This window comes from Salvelinus alpinus, chromosome 23 (assembly GCF_045679555.1).
Source record: "Salvelinus alpinus chromosome 23, SLU_Salpinus.1, whole genome shotgun sequence".
NCBI classification, from domain to species: domain Eukaryota; kingdom Metazoa; phylum Chordata; class Actinopteri; order Salmoniformes; family Salmonidae; genus Salvelinus; species Salvelinus alpinus.
The window spans coordinates 30,802,873-30,825,993 of record NC_092108.1 but is presented as its reverse complement, the minus strand read 5'-3'; positions in this window follow the sequence as shown (position 1 = coordinate 30,825,993).

Below are 23,121 nucleotides of genomic sequence, written 5' to 3'. Positions count from 1 at the left end.
ATCAAAAGTTATGTTTACAATACTCACCTTTGTAGTATTTGCTTCACTATCAGCTATAAAAAAAAGCCTTGTTTGCCATCTACACAAAGGACATATTCTACTTCACTACTGATGTCAGGAATTAGCAGCTAAACTGAGTGGACAAGTTTCAACAATATGGTGATGATTACAATAAATAAGGTGTCATTTGTTTGAGTCACGCCCTACTGATTTATATATTCTATTATGTGACGAGTTATAGTCTAAAAGAAGAATGTAGTGAAAATGCAAACACCATTATTCACATGAGGGCACATGTCAAGCTGAAAAGACCAGGCTGCACAAGCAATGGCATGGGTCAACGACATTACACTTGGATCCATTTACCCTTGACTCCTTGACTCCTTGGCTGACAGAATACTAGCTCCATTGTAATGCAATACTTGTTGTTGGCCTACACATGGATGTCAGGATTCAAATGGGAATAAGTCATTATTGTAGAATATCTTATTTTGTTAATATAATAGCTTTACTACTTGAAGATAAATTCAACTTAAGTTAACAGATGTAGCAGTCTCCTGTGTTTTATTTGCAAATGTCAAAATGGCTGATGTTCTTATAGGCCTATATAGATGTATTGTAGTTTGTGGTGACTTTGTCAAAAGCTAGAGAGCATTTTGCTATATGACAATATTGCAAGGTTGGATCTAAGGCATTATCCACACATATCTAGATAAGAAACATGTTGTGCTTCATAAATACAATGATTTAGGCAACTCAGAAAAAGTCATGAACTGCATCAGAAATGCAGGGCATTAAATGTTTACATTTAGCAGACACTCTTACCCAGAACGACTTACAAGAGAAATTAGGGTTAAGTGCCTTACTAAAGGACACATTGGCAGATTTTTCACACAGTCAGCTTGGGAATTCGAACCAGCAACCTTTTGGTTACCAGCCCAGCACTCTTAGCCACTAGGCTACCTGCTTGCCACACTATGGTTATGTTTGTACCCAGAGATTGACTGTAACTATACTGTAACTAACTTTTGTAGAAAACATGGGTTATGTATGATAATATAATGAACAATGTTATTATGACACAAAGTCTTCACCATATCTACTAATCATCCCCCAACACTGAGGTATATTCCCTTAATGCTGCAATATTTTTGGGCGACCCCACCAAATTCACATTGAAAAGCGGTAGATCTGTTTCATGTGCGACTGTTATTATGCTTCCCGTTCTTAAGTTTAGTTTTTTCGTCTTTTATTTTTGGTTTTGTACAGCAGCTTCAAACAGCTGAAAATAAAATATTTAGTGATTCTCTACACAATGACTGCTTGTTTCACCACATAAACTGAAATTAGGTGAACTATTAAAATGTTAGCAAACAAGAAAATGGCGGCGCAATTTCTGCATATTACACCTTTAATTTTGTCCACCATGGGAAGATAAATTGCTTATATGCCTTGTCAATAGAAGTATAAAGATGAATCACTTTGTTCACTACCATTCATTGCAAATGTCAAAACCACCCTGTGGTTCATGATTCATCCCTCATATCTTGTTGATTTATGTGCTTTTCTTTTTTAATAGGTTCCATTGGAAAGTAATACTCTACCAAATGAATGTCAAGAGATAAGTGGACATACCTTTTGAAGACAATATTTATTCTATGAGTATTTATGTAATACAGCCAAGCATTGCACTTTGTTTCCTCCTCGCTTCCCCCGTTATACTTTATATTTTTTTGAGGCTCTCAAATTGTGCATTTACACGTACCGCGTGGGTAAAGGGTAACCTTTTCAGGTGAAGACTTTAGATTCCAGCATCCACAGTGCTCATGACAAGATAGATTTTTTTACTGAGAAATTAGCTTGGAGACTGGTTCGTGCTGCATTCTGCAATGAATTGTAGAAAAATATGTCTCATTCTGTTTTATCAAAAGGGTGCATCAATGTACACCGATGTGCCTCTGCATTGAATATGCTCTACACAATAGATTTGAAATAGTTAGTACTGCAATCATTAAATTATCAGTCAGTCTGTGGAAGTCTTTGTGTTGTTCAATGTCATTTTCCCCAAGATCATTGTGTACAAAGAAAGCTGGAAGATGATGATTAAAATGAAGATGAATGTCTCACAGAACTAAATGAATATCCAATATGACAATAGAGATGAAATGGACCAATTTCAAGGATGACAATGTCCAGAACCCAGAGACAGACCCAGAGTCAAGATATCTTGTACAGATGTAGGATCTTATTTGTTCACCCTGTTGAAGGAGAACTTTCATGCAATGCAGGAAATGTAAAATATGTAGTGCATCTGAGGTTTAAAAAGGCTTCAGAAATGTCTAATTTCCACTTTGACATTTCAGACATGATTTTCCTTTACAAGAAATGTCTAATTTCCACTTTGACATTTCAGACATGATTTTCCTTTACAAAAAAATGTATCAACCCCTAGAAAAATATCCATTAATTGTAATCCACATAATTCATATTTCCTGTTGCTGCAGGATTATTTTCCTGCTGTAGCAAACTGGCTCAAATTAAAATCCTACATATTTAATGTGCGTGTTCTCTCTTGGATGAGACCAGCCAGTGTGACTAGATAAAACATGTTTTGTTCCCTTGTTGGCGAATGTTATTACGTCAATGGAGATGTATCAGGAAAAAATCTATTGTCATGACTCAGTTGGGCAATCTCTCTTCCTGCAATTGTACTGCAATTTTCGTCACCAAATTAGAATGCATTCATCCCAGATCACCTTTTATAAATGCACCCGACCCAGATCAGTGGCATTTCAAATTGGAATAAACCTCTAAGTTAGAATTATCTTCGGAATATACAGTATTAAGCAACAACCACAAAAAAAGCAAAAGGGCATACCAAGCCTCTCAGGTGAACACATGGGATGCACCTGAGTCCATTGTCAGTGGGGCAGATTTTTCAGTGTAGAGGAGTGGGCTGAGTGTCGTGTGAGCCGGCCACCATTGGTTTATGGATATCTGTCGGCATCTGGATCTGATTTCCTTTTGCCATGTCACAGGCAGAAAGGCTTAAACCATGAGTCATGGTCCTGGGGCAGGCAGACTCTTTATGGCTGGCTGGTGTAGGCTACATTGTAAGTAGACTATTGTTAGGGCCACTGTCCATGCCCCGGACCATACAGAGCAGAGTGGAGTACGGCTGGGCTGATACAACCATGTTGTTTTCCCACACTTAGTCCCAGACCCTAACCTCCTTGGGTCTGCTCTGGTCTGGGTCTGGCATGGCAGGCAGCTGGGCCCTGGGTTCATCACTCTCACTGATAATGGCCAGATAATGGCCAGATGGTGTGTGGAGCTGTCGAGCTGTGCATCCTCTGGTCATTAGTTAGTCACAGGCCCTACCTCAGTTGACCCCTCAGACACTGGCCTAATTTCATAAGGAGCACAGAGACCGACCTCAGGCTGGAACGCCCTGCCCTGACTGGCTGTACAGTAGAGACTGTTCATCATAACGATCTGTTCATTAAAGTAAATGGCAAGATTGTGATTCTCAACATGACATTATAGCTCCATTGATCAACTATCATAGCTCCAGAGAGTCTATAGGCCATATTTGTTTAAAGTGTGTTGGTTAGTAGTATCACCTGTTGGTTAAAATGATTAATCACTTGGTCCTTTGACAAGTGTCTTTTTCCCATTGTTTAACCAGCTGAATTGCATAGACTGGTCTCTGCAGCTGAACATCTCAACCTCAACCTAGCAAGGTGAACAAACCAATGTTGTGTATATTAAAGGTATACGACATTTGACCTAAAAACTGTCTATTGCGAATCCTCTCTTGCCTGCTTTCTTTCCTTTGTGATTCTGGTGACTTTGGTTAAGCTGGCACAAAGCCCAGTGTTGAAGGAGAACCATCTGGAGAGCCAGGCCATTCCGACTGTCTCTCTCCACTAATGTCCCTGATTTTGGACATTACCCAATAACGCCTAGCTTCCCATCTTTGTGATGAATTGTGAACACATTGATTGAAAGAGTGTAAGCAGGGCTTTAGATTTACAGCTAATTTGCAGTAGCCTCTGTTGACTTCGGATAATGACGAAAAAAGAACCAACTCGCACATAGAAAGCAAATGCTAAACATTTTAACAGAATGTTCTTGTTATTTTTCAAATAAATGAGACGATACGTTCAGTCACGATTACAAAGAATCCATACTCTTAGAATGTAAAAATTCTGTAGATACAGTGCCTTCAGAAAGTATTCACACCTCTTGATTTCTTCCACATTTTGTTGTGTTACAGCCTGAATTTAAAATGTATTAAATTTAGATTTTGTTTCACTGGACTACACACAATACCCCATAATGTCAAAGTGGAATTTTGTTTTTAGAAATGTTTACAAATTAATTAAATAATATGAAAAGCTAAATTGTCTTGAGTTAATAAGTATTCAGCCCCTTTCTTATGGAAAGCGTAAATACGTTTAGGAGTAAAAATGTGCTTAACAAGTCACATAATAAGTTGCATGGACTTACTTTGTTTGCAATAATAGTGTTTAACTTAATTTTTGTATGACTACCTCATCTCTGTACCCCACACATACAATTATCTGTAAGGTCCCTCAGTCGAGCAGTGAATTTCAAACACAGACTCAACCACAACGTCCAGGGAGGTTTTCCAATGTTTTGCAAGGTCAGCTATTGGTAGATAGGTTAAACAAAAGAGCAGACATTGAATATCCTTTTGAGCGTGATGAAGTTATTAATTACACTTTTGATGGCGTATCAATACACCCAGTTACAAAGATACAGGCGTCCTTCCTAACTCAGTTGCCGGAGAGGAAGGAAACCGCTCAGGGAATTCACCATGAGGCCAACGGTGACCTTAAAACAGTTACAGTTTAATGGCTGTGATAGGAGAAAACTGAGGATCAACAACATGACAGAGTGAAAAGAAGGAAGCCTGTACAGAATAAAACTATTCCAAAAGAAGCATCCTATTTGCAATAAGGCACTAAAGTAAAACTGCAAAAAATGTGGCAAAGAAATGAACCTTCTGTCCTGAATAAAAAGTGTTATGTTTGGGGCAAATCCAACACATCACGTCACTGAGTACCACTCTTCATATTTTCAAGCATGGTGGTGGCCGCATCATGTAATACTAGGGAGGTTTTTTTTAGGATAAAGAGAAATGGAATAGAGCTAAGCACAGGCAAAATCCTAGAGGAAAACCTGGTTCTGTGTGCTTTTTAACAGACACTGGGAGACAAATTCACCTTTCAGCAGGATAATAACCTAAAACACAAGGCCTAATCTACACTGGAGTTGCTTACAAAGACATTGAATGTCCCTGATTGGCCTAGTTACAGTTATGGCAAGACTTGAGAACGGCTGTCTAGCAATGATCAACAATCAACTTGACTGAGCTTGAATCATTTTTTAATCCAGGTGTGCAAAGCTCTTAGGGATTTACCCCAAAAGACTCTTAGCTGTAATTGCTGCCAATGGTGATTCTAACATGTATTGACTCAGGGGGTTGAATAATTATATAATCAAGATATATTAGTGTTTTATTTTTCATAAATTATAATATTTGTAAAATATCTTTCTTACATTTTGACATTACAGAGTATTTTGTGTAGATCGTTGACAATTTTTTAAAATTAAATACATTTTAATCACACAACAAGATGTGGAAAAAGTCAAGGGGTGTAAATACTTTCTGAAGGCACTGTGTATTATATGTGAAAATAATGGGATATTGTAGTCTTGTGTAGTTTGACATTATTTCTACATTGTCTACATAGAATAGACCATTTATTGAAAGCCTTGAAGTGGTATAATATGGAACCAGCAGATTCCATTGAAGTAAATGTATCCCATACAGTAGTAGCCTAAGTAAGTAATTATCTTATGAATAATAAATATACATGTATTTTTGGTTCCAACAAAATTTGAATGAAAATAAAGCTTGTTTTAAAGACCCACAAACAGTATTTATCATTCATAGTCTGATACCCTCACAGGATACTGGAGGTTCCACCAAAAACCTGAGATGAATTCAAATGAGATTTTTGTCGGACCACCATGCTCATCTGACAGCTCCAGTTTATTGTTCTAGGATCCTTGCTGAACCGTGCCTCCAGTACTACAGTTAATTATCTCTCTGATTCTCAGCCCCAAATCGTTCCCCCGATTGAATGTCGGTTTCTGTCCTCCACTCTCCTCTCACTCATTTCCCCCCATGATTCATTGTGTGGTTTGGAACGGGGATCAAGCGGCGACTGACTGAGACTTTCAGAATAGACATGAATTAGAGACCGTATGGCTTTGAGGTGCTTTCAGATGACAAATTTAGATGTGTATCTCAGGGACATGTCTAATGACCTGAGATGGCCTCTCTGATCTGAGGCATGTCCACCCTTCCTTTATAGGGTACCATTTTTTTACTAGGGTCCATAGGGCTCTGGTCAAAAGTAGGGCACTAAATAGGAAATATAGGTGCCATTTGGGACGTACACAGCGGCACTTTGAAGGGCTATAACCAGAACTGCATAAACTATATACTGGGATATTTGCTACTGTATGGATTATCTTGCAGCAATCACTGCAAAACCATCTTTATACAGGGGCGAAAATCTGATATCAACCTTGGAGGGGACAATTACATTACATTTTCTCAAGAGCAATTCCTGAGGGGGACACCAAAAGTAGTGCTGTAACACATAGCCTACGTTGTAATATGTTAAATGTATATTGAGGAACCATAATTCCTACAACTGAATAATTGATAGGTACAGTAGTTAACTGAAGGGTTTAACCAACTTGTTCAAATGTTTAAATCATTATAATACTACTACTAATAATAGTTATAGCAGTGCTCCTTACCAGTCCAGTATGTATGCAGGTATTCGTACTTACAACTAGCAATATCAAGAAAGGCCAGTAGGTAGCAATGGTACTGTACACTGTATGGGTGTAGTTTTCATAAATACAATGAACATGGTGTGATCTCATCTAAAATAATCTCCATTGAGAACCATCACAAAGTTAGTCTCCGTATTGAATTGACCTTTTAATTTGACTTTTTCTGATACATTTATATAGTCATTAAATGTGCCACTGGCCTGAGTCTACTACAATATCTTTACAAGAACAAAAAGCTTAAAATAAGTACAGTTCTAAAAGCAAAATAACTACTTCAATGAAAAACCCAAATAAATCAAACAAAATATCCTTCAGTCAGTGTCTCAACTCTTCAAACAGCAGCTATGGACAAGTATGTCGCACAAAGTATGCAATTTTAAATAAAATAACATGAAATAAATAATTTGTAAGTGTACTGTCGTGTACTGTCATGTACTAAAAACTACTCTCCTCTAGGCTGCTTAGTACCCGCTCATACTGCCCTAGCACAGCTCTAATAGCAGTATTCCGCACAGTCCACCTTGTTGGACATAGGGGTTTCCGGGTGGGCAGATGTGTTTCTTTGGACGTGGCAATTGATTCAAACATGCTCTTAAACTTTCCTGACTGGCCATAGAGGACACCTAACTGATGGACCCAAGAAAGGGAATCCCGGATCAGTGGGGAGGCTGAGCAGCCAGCCTGTGTAATCAGATTTACACAGTGTGCTCCACAATGGACATAGAGGGCTAATGGCTGCTGCCTTCTCACAATTGCCTGTGCACCTGTGTATTTTCCTGCCATGTTTGAGGCACCATCGTAACTCTGCCCACGTAAGCCAGACATGGGCAAATTGAGCCTCAACAACACTTCAGTTGCCACTTTCGCAATGCCCTCGCCTGTTGTCTCCGACACCCTGTATAGCCCAATAAACTGCTCGTGAGGGACAAGGTCATGGTCAACATAATGCAAAAAGACACTCTCCTGTTCAGCACCAGAGACATCTTGAGTACCATCAACAATTAATGAAAATTGTACAATCGGAAGAGATCTAATCTCAGCTGCAATGCCTCGAATGATTGTATTGGCCATGATGTTCAGAATTTCATTCTGTGCTTTGGGGCCTCTTGAAACGTCAACACTCTGTTGGCAAGAGTTTGCGGTTCAAAAATTGTGGGTGTGGCTGATATGGTTTTGTGCCATCACTGAGGTAACTGGACAATGCTGTGCCACTGTCCCCTATACTGGTGCTGCTGGCAACAAGGGTGACACCTGGTCCTGCCGTGGCTGTGACATTGTTCTCTGAAGTCTCTCTCCCTGGCTCTTTCCCTTTCACCACCCTCACAGACTCAGTCTGTCTCCTAGAAAAGAAATAAGGTGTTTGCCGTACTCCTAACTACCGGTACCCAAAACTACACAATTAATCACAACAGCAATACCATTGCCATAAACAAATCTTAGTTTAGTCATCAGTTTAAGTTGAGAGCGGGGGTATCCATGGCATTTTCCAATTATGTCCCTATTTTACAAGTAAAAAAAATTGAGAACCTTTCATAATGTTGCCAAACAAAGACTCAACAAACTTACCTGAGACTCCTGTCTCTGCCAGTCTGTCCCTGCCTATCTGTCCCCAGCTCTGCTGTCTGTGTGCCATCTGTTGCCTGCTCTGCCTAATGACATCATTGTGAAACATTCCATTAGCATTTCACTTCTTTCTTATGAACATTTTATCAACTCGTCTTTGAGATATTAGGCTACTAGAGTTCTTACTTTGCGTTTTGGTGTACTGAAAAATACTCTGATGTCCGTCTTTTACTTTTTTTTCTATTTTTCTACCTGGCTGGCTGGCTGGCTGGCCGGTCTAGCTGCACACACACACATTTACACAACATATGCTACAACCTTTTCTAATTTTAATATAGTTTGTTTCATATTGGCTGGCTTCCAACAATAGCTGAATTTGTAAAGCTAGCGAGCACCAACTCCGTTTCTGTGGTGTTTGCTATAATCTAAAAAAAAGAAGAAAAAGTGAAATAAAATAAATGTAAAAAAGTTCACTAGCGACAATTTAGCTTTTGCAACGAGACCATTAAATATATGTAAGACAATGGTATAAGAGAGTGTAGTTCTGTTCAGTTTGGACTTCAGTTTATCGCTAACCTTATCACAGGGACTTTGAAGCACTACAGCTGCATGCTGATCTTGGAATAAACTGACGATAGCAAAGATTCCATCTTTGACGACGCCACATTAATGGAATAGGTACTAGCTAGCTTGCTAGTTAATGTTTGCTTTAGTTTGCGCGCTAGCTCTGCAAATTCAGCTAGTGTGTGAACCCTGCCAACATAAAAATGTAAACATTGCTATGGCGCGATTGACTGGATTAACCTCACGTCAGTTACGTACATGTGCCTTTCAGACAGTAGATACGAACCCTCTATTACCTTGCCAGCTAAAGAACTGGCAGTGGATCAAACCATTGTGAGGCAAAGGGCGGGGTGGTCGCAATCTTTTGAAACTTAAAAAGGCGCTATTAAGTGTCTATAATCAGCACAACTGCTTTCATTGCGTATTATTAATATTATTGAAATTACATAGTTATGTTTACAGTGATAGATTGGGGGGGACAAATCATATTTTTCCCAGGATGGGGGGGTCGTGTCCCCCCCGTCCCCCCTGGGATTTCCGCCTATGTCTTTATATTAGCATATTTTCCACTGATGTATTGTTCTTGGTTTGAATCATCGTTTCTCAGGCAAGGAAAGCTTATTTTTAATATTGCCAATAAGCTTCTGAACAGTGACATCTCTGACCTACTGTGTGGCAGATATGTTAGGTTAACGAGGCTACTGGGATAGGTTATCACTTCCTAATGTGTCAGTGGAGGAATAGAGGGTGGAATAACATACTACCTGGTTTTCATTTGCACTACCTGGCTCATTGTAAAGCAAACCATGTCATGTTTCCTATCTGAGTGGCTTAGGAGCCAGCTGTCGGGGACCTTATTGTCCACTTATCACAGTGAGGTAGTGTATGATACTTGTTTGTCTTCAGAATGTATCCCTGGCAAACTGTTGTATGTACATTTTTTGCGTTCATTTGGGTGTTCATGAGAGTTCCAATCCCGCATAGGCAGTTAATTGTTTCATCTTCATTGTCAATGCATAATGAGTGACAAAGTTCCTCGGGGTAACGTTAGCCAGAGCGCACTACTCTTCCTCAAGTCAGCCCTCATTACAGGGACGTACAGGAGATCAGCCCCAGACACATAGCCAAATGATATTCGTGGTGCCTGCATGCACACCCTTGATGTTGGAATATTCCCACTGGGAATAGACATCAATTCAATGTCTATTCCACGTTGGTTCAACATCATTTTGTTGAAATTGCGTGGAAACATCATTGATTCAACCAGTGTGTGCCCAGTGGGTTGGACCTGACAAGAACAATGTAACCATTGGAGTTGCATGTACGATATGTGTTTTTGTTTTTACTCAATCTATAGAATAACTGGGTAGAATTGAATACGTTGACATCATATCTACTATAATTCTCATGATAATAATTCAAATCAATTTTAAAACCTCCAAAACCTGGCATGTAAATGATAAATTATGTTTGACGTTGACTCCTGTTGCAGGTTGGTATCAAACCCTACAGTGCACCAGGTTATAGCCGTGGCCACATAATGATTCTGGCTGGGTCTACACAGGCAGACCAATTCTGACCTTTTGCCGATAAGTGTTCTATTGGCTAGACAGATCAGATCAGAATTAGACTGCCTGCGTAAATGCAGCCTCTGTGTCTCAGATCTTGTGACACAAAGGTGGAACTGACTTACTTGGGAGTGCTAACTCCTCGACCCAGCCTAGCTCTGCTAGGACTCTATAATGGTTCCCAGAATCATTCAGGTGCAGCGCATCACAGTGCAACTAAGCAGTGGAAAATGTATATGCAGACCTCTTTGGCACAGAAAACACTGCCCCTATGGAATACATGATGTATAGCTGTAGTTAAGTGGGTACCCAGGCTTGATGATTCACAAGCATGTGATCCTTAAATGGGAAAATATCACAAAGAACCATATTGTTCTCTATTTGTAGGGTCAATATTTTTAAATATTAAAATTCCTTGTGGAATATCAAAGCCAACAGGAATAAAATGTTCTCACGCTTTACTGCTTATACATCTATCCAAATGTTGTATTCAACTTAAATTTATTACATCTGTTAAATGGGTTTTATAAAGGTCTAGAAAATGTCTCCTGATTTATATAACAGAAGTGTCATAATTTTGGCACACAATATTGTCAGTAAAACTAAAGACAAAAATGAATAGGAGCGACAGTTAGTGACCTAAAAGCACATTTATCAACCATTATCCACACCCTTAATCACTTCATTACATTTCTCTCCATCCTTAATTCCTTGAGGTCTGTGAAATGGAAAAGAAGCGAATGATGGCAGTTTCTTACTGGAATAGCCACAGCCATCATGTGAGAAACTTAGTTCAGGAAGGCATTGTTTCAATGTCTTGCAGGTCAGCTACTCTATTGCTCCACAGGATGTTAAAGAAATTACCTGTTGGTGTTTTCCAAGTAAAAAAATTATCCGCCAAAATCAAAACTACAGTTCATTGTTTTATATGAAGGCACCTTGTGACCTTATATGGCACCAAGCATGGTTAGTGGGTGATGTAATGACTCGATAGCTGCATCTTGATAGGGACATCCAAAGAGCAATTTTGCATATTTTTGCAAACTGCTTAAGATTTTCTTTCCTCTAAACTGTGGTTCGCCATTAAAACTGAGTGTTTGACAGGGCGGGACGCTCATGTAAGGTTTTGTGTTTGCTGTATTTCTATCTCTTTGTATATTCAGATGAAAATCATAAGGTGACGTGTCCGTACACATTGCAATTGTCACGCCCTGACCTTAGTTATCTTTGTTTTCTTTATTATTTTGGTTAGGTCAGGGTGTGCCGAAGGTGTGTGTGTGTAGTCTAGGCATTATGTGGGTCTATGGTGGCCTGGATTGGTTCCCAATCAGAGGCAGCTGTTTAACGTTGTCTCTGATTGGGGATCCTATTTAGGTTGCCATTTTTCCAGTTTGGTTTGTGGGTGATTGTCTATGTGATGTTGCATGTCTGCAATCGTTATATTTAGCTGCATGTTCGTTTTTGTTATTTTGTATTAGTTTGGTTATTATTCTTCGTTATAATTAAAGAAGATGTATTCACATCACGCTGCGCTTTGGTCTCCTCACTACGACGTTCGTGACAGCAATGAGATATGTATTAAGTCCAGGTAATAACTGCAATTGCTATAGCAAAGAAGCTCTAAATGAAACAGCTCAGTACCTGTAGGCCTAACTGTTGGCAGCATTACAGATTGAAATTGTCAATGCAGGCAACATCAATATGCCATTTCTATTGAAATCCTTACATATAGTGGCAGGTATTCATACATAATGGACTTGATCAGAAATGGCATGCCTACAATCATGTGTCTGATTATTCAGGAACCTGTTTTGCATTTGCATTACACACATGCAGTGTGTGGTGTAGTATTACTTCTTGTCTTTCTATTAAATACACTCAGAATACAATATTGAATGATACGGTAGCTTATGAGTCCGCGGAAAGGCCATTAACTTTCTTCAACATGGAGTGGGGTAGCTTGGGCGTGTGACTGAGCAAGAGGAGCCTGTTGTAGTGCATCAGGCTGTTAAAGAGAGAGAACTGGTTGTGTGACTGGACTGGGGCTATGTTGGAGGGGTGTAACCCACGGTGACTCAGTGATCAGCTATGTTCCTGTTCAAGATGAATGACTCACAGCACAGGGCTGAGGGCTGTTGGGATCTTCATTCAGTGCCAACGGATATGCTTCTATCCTCCTCGATTACCACCACTGCCCTTCCACCATCATTCAAGCGACCCTAGGCGAAAACACAAATAAAGGTTAAGGTTAAGTTGCCATTGGCGTATTATGAAACATTCTGGAAAGTGACAGCTCTATTCCAACAGAGAGAGAACCTTTGTCCTGCTCCAGCTCCACTGTGGGAAGTAAAATAAAGGTCTATTTGAAGCAGAATGCACTGTCAATATGCAGCTGGTAATGAGGCACTTGAGTGTGCCACAATGCTTCCTTGGGTCACACAGGAAAGATGAAAACAAAGAGGAATGGTGTGACCACCAATGCTATTCCACTGGGCTTGTTTGGCCAATGAATGAAGAGTGATGCAGAGAGAGAGATAGATCATCTAGTGCTTCTGAAACCAGAAATGGCTGATATGCAATTACCCATATACCGTGTTTCCAAGGCTGCTCCAGATCTCAGTCTGCGTGCAGTGAGATGCAAAGAAATGGGAAGGAAAGTTTTGGGCCACAATGTTTTAAAGGAGAAACTGCACTGCCTTCATGTCTTTCCAACAGAAAATACATCTATGAAACTATAGTATAGTGTCATACGCATGAGAAGCGCAGTGCGATTCAAGTCATTAAATGTAACCTGCTTTGGCACCATAAAATGGAAAAACTGCACTCTTTAACAATAATCATGAATAAGTGCATTGACTGAATAAACAGGCTTTGCATTCACATTAAAGTGGCGTGCCTGTCTCTGTTCAGCAATTAAGTTGTCTTCCTCCCACATACTGGGTGCTCAATGTAATCCACACTCAGAAATGATGATGAATGACTCCACTGAAAGGAGATTTGCAACAGACTCTAATCTTATTTAATTTCCATCTTCGTATTAAAGGAAATAATCATTTCCAACAAACTGGAATGAATCAACCCCCACGTTATTGCGCTGAGTAAAAGTACCGGGTTATATCGTTCCTTTCTGTTCCTTTTTAAACGTTTGGAATCTTTTTTTTTTTTTACATTTAGCTCGACATTAAATTACTTCACCAATCAATGCGGATAGAGCAGCTTGCTATGGAGCGGGCAAGACATAATTGTTAACATGCGCGATGGACAGACAAGTGTAGGGCGTGAGATGCAAGAGAGGGTGGAGGTGGAGGCTGGGCATCTTGTTATGACATGCATTATCTGAATTAGGCCCACAGAAGAGTGGCTTCTATGGAGGACATTTGAATGTTTTTGAACGTCAGAGAGTTGGCTTCACATTCGACCAGAGTTAACTAGCTAGCTACATAACAAGCTTGTCTGTGCAGAGCAGCACCAGAGTTAAAAACACATCTTACTTTTTGTAGTTAATAAATCTAATGTGAAATGTAGATGCAAACACATGGGCAGAAATTGACTTTCTTGGCTGTACACACCAACACAAGCCTGGAAATGGACTTGTTTGGCTGTACATTTGGTGTATTTAATGGTAGTTTATCCATTCTACGGATTTCAGATGCAGTCAGGTTGTCTTTTCTTTGTCCACTACTGTTACATTTCACAATTAACTTTAACCTACTAAGTAAATTAACTCACTCGCTTATCCCTCACTCTGCACTGTTTTTGACAGACTGTAAATGAACAACAGAATACAGCAGTGCACTTTAAGGTACACATTTAACTGGTTCCGTTCATTCACATTAGCAGGAATTGTTTTGACAGGTAAAGCCATTTTTAGCTTGGCTCAGACAGTCTGAACTGATTTGTTATTTCCATGAAACGACTGGGGCTGTGTTGGAACATGGCAGTAGCGTGTTTTATTACATTATGTTCTGTGTAATGACTTCATAACACGGTATGGCAGTGGGTCATCACAACCTAACCCCTGTCTGTGTGTCAGTCTGCTGGGAGAATAATTCTGTAGATGTGTGGAAAGCAGGCCTACTCAATATTAGATGAGAATCTTATCAAAATGCCCCCGTAATTAACTCAGAACTTAAAAAATGTATGATAAATTCCCGAAGTAATAAGTATTGATTAATTAAGACCTTTAAAAAGTGTATAAATGATGGATGTTAGTTATCCATGTCATTGCACATCATTTGTAATTAATTGTCTAAAATGATGTTGATACTTTATTTCTGTTTTCGTATTCTATGCATTTGTAATGAAATATTGAAGTTCAGTTTTATACAGTTCTTTATTTTGTTAGGTGAAGTACATGCTCTTTAAAGCAATTTAGAGATCTTCAATAAAAAGCAATTAACCAAATAACTTTTAGAAAAATTGGCTGTTACATTGAAGCAAGAAATTAAATATTGTTTGTCTTTATTTTCTTATTTATTTTGTATACTTTCACATAGTACTGTAAAATAGTAATAAAGAATTTGATTGGTTTGTGGCAGATATCACACTAAAAGCATAGGGTTCCCTTTTAATATTGTTTGTGTAAGCAAGTAGAAGCTATTATGTTACAGACAGGCACACTTTCATTACGTGCTAGATTAAATTATCTTTTTATCTTTAATTACTTGAAAAATGAATTTACTTGCTTGAGCGATTATTTAATTGGCATTCCAAGCTGAAGGATCAAATCAATATACAACATGTGTTGTAGGAGGGACGTGGGGAAGTATCAAATTAAACCATTGTGTCTACAATTTGCAGCGCACAAATTGAAATTATGTGGTATATTGAATAATCCTCAAACTTCATGTCATAACATCTTGGATCGCTACCAAATAACGAATGACCTCATTTCCTCAACAGCGCCATGTTTTCTGTTTCAGTTCATATCTGTCCAATGTTCAGTGTTTTGTTACTGTAGACACCAGAAAGTTAAAGTCCACTGGGCACACACTGGTTGAATAAATGTTGTTTCCATGTCATTTCAATGAAATGATGTTGAACCAACGTGGACTAGACGTGAATTGACGTCTGTGCCCAGCGGGAAGTAGTGTCCTACAGATGTAGGATCTTAATTTAATATCCCTTTTGTTGCTGAGAATTTTGCAGGAAATGTAAATTTGTAGTGTATTTGAGCTTTTTAAAAGTTTGTCAAAGTTTGTCATTTCCAATTTGAAATTTCAGACAGGATTTGCCATAATGAGAAATGTATCAACCCCTAAAAAATCCCATTAATTATAATCCACATAATAATTCACACTTCCTGTTGCTGCAGGATTATTTCCCTACTGTAGTAAACTGTCTCAAATTAAGGGTCTGTCATTTCAGAGATAGACTACAGAGAATTCCTCGTACGGTATACCAGCCTCATAATTAACTCTGACATATTGAATTACTCAACAAGCTAAAAACTCACTTTACATGTCCCTCTGTGGGTGTCTAGTCTGACGTACAGTCTACTTACTCTACAGTAAAGGCTTTTCATTGTCAAAGAAGCTTCAAAATGCTCCTATCATCCTTTGTTCAAACCTCAGCATGTTCTGAGAGGTAATGCTAGTCCGCACAGAGAATGGCCAGGGAAGTTCATTGTTGGATTAAAAGTGTAGGTGATGTATCCGGTTGATGCTGTGGCAATTAGACACCTCCCAGGTGAATTGTCAGTGTGTGATCTCAGACATGGGTGTCTGTGCTAGACTGAGCGGCTGCACTTTAAGTGTCTCTTGGCACCCACATTAATAATACAATACCTGCTCCAGGTGGCTTGGCAGCCCACCTCTGGGCTGCAAACACACAGTAAGGCAAGGCAATGAGCCCCAAACACAGATCCACTGCCAAAGTCGTAGTGGAAGAAACTAACGGTCAGCGACTGGAATGATAGTACCGGCACTATTCACATTTCACACTTTCCCCAGTCGGGTTCATTAGCTTGGTCACACCAGCGTAAGTTCACTACCACTAGTAATAACAATGATGGTGCTAATCATACCAGAAAGGCTCTAACATTTTTTAATATCCCTAATACTCTGGGGGCATGTGTAGGAGCTAACACATGCAATGCCCCACTGGAGTCCAGCTGATATTTTGGGGCACAATATTAATTTCAGCCCAAATAAACTGGAAAAATGAAAACAAACGTCTTCCGCTGTTTATTTTTAGACAACCTCATTGGGTTTCATTGGGTCTGCTGCAGCCAGGGGCCCCCAGACATCCCTCCCTGCCCGGCCCGTGCAGTGTCAGAAGCACACTAGTTTCCTGCCTGTGCTCTGACTATGACGCAGGGTGGAGGGGCACCCACACCATTAGAATGGGCTCTTTGTACTGCCGTGCTGCCTTTCCTCTTTCCAGCGCTGAGTCTGACAATGTTTTTCCTCTCCGTTAGACAAAGTGTTTGCAGGTTGCTGTGCTTGCTGCTCCCTGGCTTTCTGTTTGAGAATGGGGTTTGTCAGAAAAATAAAAAGCTAACCAAACTGTTTGAGTCTCTGTGCTAAACACAGTAGGAACAGTAGGAGCGTTTCGCTTCTCATTCTCCATATATTACCCGATCCAACTGGGGCCTGACATCAGTCTGATGTGGGTTTTGGGGTCAGCACGGCAGCACGGCAGCAGTGAGTGATATCCACACAGGTCCTCTCAGCGCTGTCTGTCTCTCCCCCAGTTAGAGCCAATACCCAAGGTAAGTCAAGTCTCTTTAAAAAAAAAAAAAAAAAACATGAATAAAACTTGTATTTTTCTCTCTCGAAGAACATGTTTTGCCAAGAAAAAAACCCTACGGTGGATTAGCCTCCTCAGCAGGTCATTGTTGGTGTATTATTTCTACAAGTGTAATTTACTGTTGTTCAACCCTGGGCTCTGTCCCCAAGTTACATTGGCTCTCTGCAGTGGACGTATTTTCCCCCAAGTGCATGGTCCGTCTGTCACCCAGAATGAGAATATCTCCCTCATAAAGTTCACGCGTCATAAAAGTATAAATATTCCAATTGCCAAGTGTAATGTGTATGCAAAACGCACTTTATTTGACAAATATTTTGACCGTAGTCAGTACCCAGCTAGAACCATATGTTTCTTAGGTGGGAATTTCAGTACTTTAGCATAACGTTTTCAACAGGTTTCCTCATGTTTCTATTCAAAGTCATGTTCTCAGAACATTCAGAGTACGTTAAGAAACAACGTTTTCCTGTGTGAATTTCATTACTTCAGCATAACGTTTTCTGCAGGTTTCCTCATGGAGGAAATATATATATTTATAGCCATGGTGTCAGAATATAAATACAACTTTCCATAAAAACACAAGAAAACATTTGTAACATTCTAAGGACCTTCTAAGAATGTTATTTAAAAACATATGCATTATTTCTCAGCATCAACAAAACTCTCTCTATCCTCTATCTTGTTAAGCGTATCCAGGTGTGTTGGTCGCAGCCACTAATTGGCCACACCTGATCTTAAGTGCTTATTTCTTTTGAAATGGGGTCTGTTTGCATAGACTAAAATGAACAGCTTAGTATAAGTAGAAAACAAACATGGCATGCTAGCTCCATCCAGTTGGCACAGTGGACAGAGAATTCCATGGACAGAGAACAGAAGATCCTAGGTTTGACTCTCACTGATGCCGTGTCACAATAAAAAATAAATGTATTTGCATGATTAATGCCTAAGCAAACTTATCTGTGCTTGGAATTCAAAACAGTTAACCCAAATTAAGCTAGTAGTGTTATTAAGTCTTATTGAAACATGTTCTCAGAACGTTATTTAATTACCTTCAAATAACCTGTAATTTATTTTCTCAGAACATTGATAAAACCACCCAGGAACATTTTCAGGGAACCATAGTAAAACGTTCTCAGAACCGCCGTGCAACCTAAAATCTAACATTCCGGGAACAAGCAAAATTTTCACCAAAGTAATGGCTTTGTTCCCAGGACCAATAGGAAACCAAAAACGTATGTTCCCACAACTTCCAAGGAACCAAATCTGCTAGTTGGGTAGCTACAAAGGCTCCTGGGAAATGCCATAATGTCCAGAGTTGAACAGGTCAATCCATAGTTTACAATCACAATCTCAGGTGTATCTGCCAATGTTCCTACAATACTCCCAGCTTACTTAGAGTAGGTATGCAATAGAGTTCTGGGGAATCGTCGAGACACAAAACCAGGAAGTTTATTAGCAGTTGTGCTCAAAATGGCTATTGTCTCTGACTGCTGTCAGCATTGTTTCATTTCATGGTACACTTTGAACCATTTATTGTCTACTTAGATGGTTGATTACATGAGTGTGTTGACATGTGTTTGCCTGAAAACAGGCACACTGTTTGTCCATCCACAAATGTATTTAGAAAAAATATTTTCTGTGGTGTCCCCATAGAAACAAGATCAACATTTTCCCTGCAGAAGTCATCATTTTGAGCCATGAACACAACAGTTGTCATCAACAAGAGTTTCATCTTCCCAATTGTATTACTCTGGCAGTGTTAACTTGAATTACTGGAGTGTCTCTGTATTTGCATTGCTGCAGAACACACACAGTGAGGCTGGAATGCTACAGTATGGGTGGAAATTATACTGTAATACTATCCGTTTACCATGCATCATTAGCAGGGAGTAGAATACCTGTCACAGTTTGACATCAAATATGCATCTCCAATCAATCTCACTTAGGCTACTGGCTATTGAATGGTTGTCTGACCACAACACTGCTTCCCTCAGTATTGTGATCCTACGGGAGACGGCTATTCTCCACCCATTCCCACTATTCCTCTTGTTACAGTTCTAAACCCTTAATTTCCTATGGGAAATTATATTTCCCCACCGACCAGCTGAAGGTGATGATTCTCAGCATCGTACTTGGCTAGAGCTGCTCTGCTGTTTCTCTCACTGTGCTGCCACACATAGACAAGTTCTATGACCCTGCACGCTACCACTATCGTCCAGATTGGATGACACCCTGGGTGGCGAAAGATGGCTTATCTGTCAAGTCTTCTATCTGTCTCACAGTGTGCATGGCCAGTGGGGTATGACCTGAGCGGTGTGGCGTGGCGTGCACATTTCCTGTTTCATGAGAAGAACAATACTGGACGGTAGTGTTGTGTTGGGAGTAGCCCAACAGTGAGAGAGTTAGGCATCCAAAACCAAAGCCAGAGAAATTAAAATGTGTTATTTGTCTGTCTGTCAGCCTGAAAGAATGCTGAGAACTTGTGCGAGCAAGTAGGGAGAGCGCATAATCCTAGATTGAATGTTTTCTCTGCTTACAAAGAAAAAAGAAAAACGTGTCTCCCTGTTGAATGATAGTGGGCTGATCACAAAGCAGACAGCTCCTTTCCTTCCTTGTGTCATGAGATATTGGTGAGCTGTCTTACTGTGAACCTTTCAGACAGTATGGTTTACCTACTGTATGATATAAAGTTACTGAACAGTATAACGAATATTCTGCCTATCATTGATATGGCCCGTCATGGTACTTGCCAAAACAATCGCATAACAATAATATGAAGGTCAAATAAAAGGATGTATTGCAAAAGGAAATACCGTAATAAAATGGAAGTGTACTGGGAAAGATGGGTTAGTCTATGGACATCTGAGGGTTGGAATTAAGATTGGAGTGACTGATTGATTGGCTGATTGACTGATACACTTGGAATCCAAGAGTTCCTCTGTCCAGTGTCTGTGTTAAAAACTACTAAGTTTTTATTTTTATTGGCCAGTCTGAGATATGGCTTTTTTGTTGCAACTCTGCCTAGAAGGCCAGCATCCCAGAGTTGCCTCTTCACTGTTGACGTTGAGACTGGTGTTTTGCGAGTACTCTTTAACGAAGCTGCCAGTTGAGGACTTGTGAGGTGTCTGTTTCTCAAACTAGACACTCTAATGTACTTGTCCTCTTGCTCAGTTGTGCACTGGGGCCTCCCACTCCTCTTTCTATTCTGGTTAGAGCCAGTTTGCGCTGTTCTGTGAAGGGAGTAATACACAGCATTGTACAAGAGCTTCAGTTTCTTGGCAATTTCTCGCATTTAATAGCCTTCATTTCTCAGAACAAGAATAGACTGACGAGTTTCAGAAGAAGTACTTTGTTTCTGGACATTTTGAGCCTGTAATCAAACCCACAAATGCTGAGCTCCAGATACTCAACTAGTCTAAAGAAGGCCAGTTTTATTGCTTCTTTAATCAGGACAACAGTTTTCAGCTGTGCTAACATAATTGCAATAGGGTTTTCTAATGATCAATTAGCCTTCTATATTGATAAACTGGGATTAGCTAACAGAACGTGCGATTGGAACACAGGAGTGATGGATGCTGATAATGGGTCTCTGTATGCCTATGTAGATGTTACATTTTTAAAAAATCTGCCGTTTCCAGCTACAATAGTCATTTACAACAATAACAATGTCTACACTGTATTTCTGGTCAAAAACAAGGACATTTCTAAGTGACCCCAAACTTTCGAACGGTAGCATATATATATATATATATATATACACACGAATAATAATATACTATCAAGGTAGTCAGGTCAAGCAGAAAGATGTGACTTTTTCTGTCACATGGTTTAATGGTTGCCGTTTTGTTGGGTTGCCATTTCAGTCGTATGTGCAGGTTTCTCTCAACTGTAATGGTTCAGTACAGATCTCCTTTGAATGGTTTTGAAGAGGTGGTTAAATAAATCCAACCACATACAGTAAGATAATGGGTAGGTTATAAAAGCCCCCAGGAAAGCTTTCATTGGTCCTCTTTAATGCATTAAGTCAAATAACACAGAAATCACACATACAATTTAATAATTGTATTATGTACAGAGTGTACGTAAAGTTGCAAGACAGGGCAACGAATGAACAAGTAGCAGTGTTAAAGCTACAGTACATTATCTTCTGTATGTTTGCATTTGCTGGACAAATTAGCATACTGTAATGTTAGTAACAAAGGCAACGATAAGTGCTTTTCACATTTCTGGTTACACCGAAAAAAGGTGAAAAATACATATATAATCAAAAACAGAATTTTAATCCACAGTACTGTACACATCATTGTTGGCCTCAATTCAGAATTTTGGAATTGACTTCAACTCATGAGTTGAAATTCGAATTGAAATGGCCACACCCCACAGGATGTAGAATTTAAGTTTGAGTGACAGGAAGTAGAATTTAATTCTGTGCAATTCAAAGAAATTCCTCTCAGTCAAAGAACGTGAGTTTCATTGTATCTGACAGGTCACACTTCCAGATACCATGAATGTATCATTTTTCTCTGGAAACAATGTTCAAATACTATTTTAACCTTAGTGCTTAAAATAGCCAATTATATTTCCACCAACCATTTCATTTGTTTGGCTTATTTTTTAAGGGCTCCAAGTCAACTTTTTTCAAAGTGATTAATGAAATGTAATAACAGAATATTCGCATACAGGTGTTGTTTTCCTTGATCACAAATTTTAAGAGTTTGTCCTGAAAATCAATTGTTTCAACAATATTTTATATGCATGTGTATAACAATATGTTTGATGTTTTATGGACAATATGTATATTTGAATAGACTACCTAATATAGAATTTAAATTCCTTAAATGTCGGTAATTCAATTTTTAAGTGCTATTTTGGATCCTGTTTACTAGTTCAATTCAAATTCAAGAATATAATTGGAATTTGAGGCATTCTCAATTCAATTCCAAATTGAACCAAACCCTGAGGCCTACAGGCATTAGCAAGACAGTGAACATTACATGAGTCATAGACCTTAGGGTAAGATCAATATACCTGTATAATAAATACTGCAATGCAAGTCTACAAGAAATGCTTTGACTACAAGAAAGTGGCGTGATAACCAAAACAAAATGTACAGACATCTGAAATGCCTAAAGACAATACGTATTTTCACAGGGACTAAACTGCATTCAAGTGTATATGCAGTAATAAAAATATAAAATCTTTATGTACAGAATTCAATCTCAATCTGTTCAGTTTTCCCTAGTTTCCAAAGACCTTAGTTATGTTTGTCTTCACTCCTTTCTAAATCCCTTATTCCCTTTTCAACTTAACTTTTCAACTCAATGCCAAAATGGTGCCAGAAAAGTACAATGTTTCGAGCCGCAATTCAAACAAAGCCACGTTGCGGTCAGAGGAAAAGGAAACGATCGGTGACTAATAAGTCACAAAGTAATGCTGTGGGAATGTAAGGGTTGGCCAGTGAAGGTGTGATATGGCCTGGCTCCTGCTACCTGTGCACAGTGTGTAAAGGGAAGTGCCAGTCTGGAACATAATAGTAAAGTAAACACTCACCACGCCTCATTGACTATGCCCCTAATTTAGCAGGCTCTGACACATCACATACACCCATTCAATTGGCCTGAAATGTACCTTCTGACCATCTCATTGTGCCATTCATGTGGAATTCCTAGCTACCATCATAAATCTCTCATTGAAAAAATATGTGTAAATCGGGTGCAATCCTTTCACAGCTTTGAGATGGGTTAATAATAAAGACTTGTTAACACAATGTGTACTT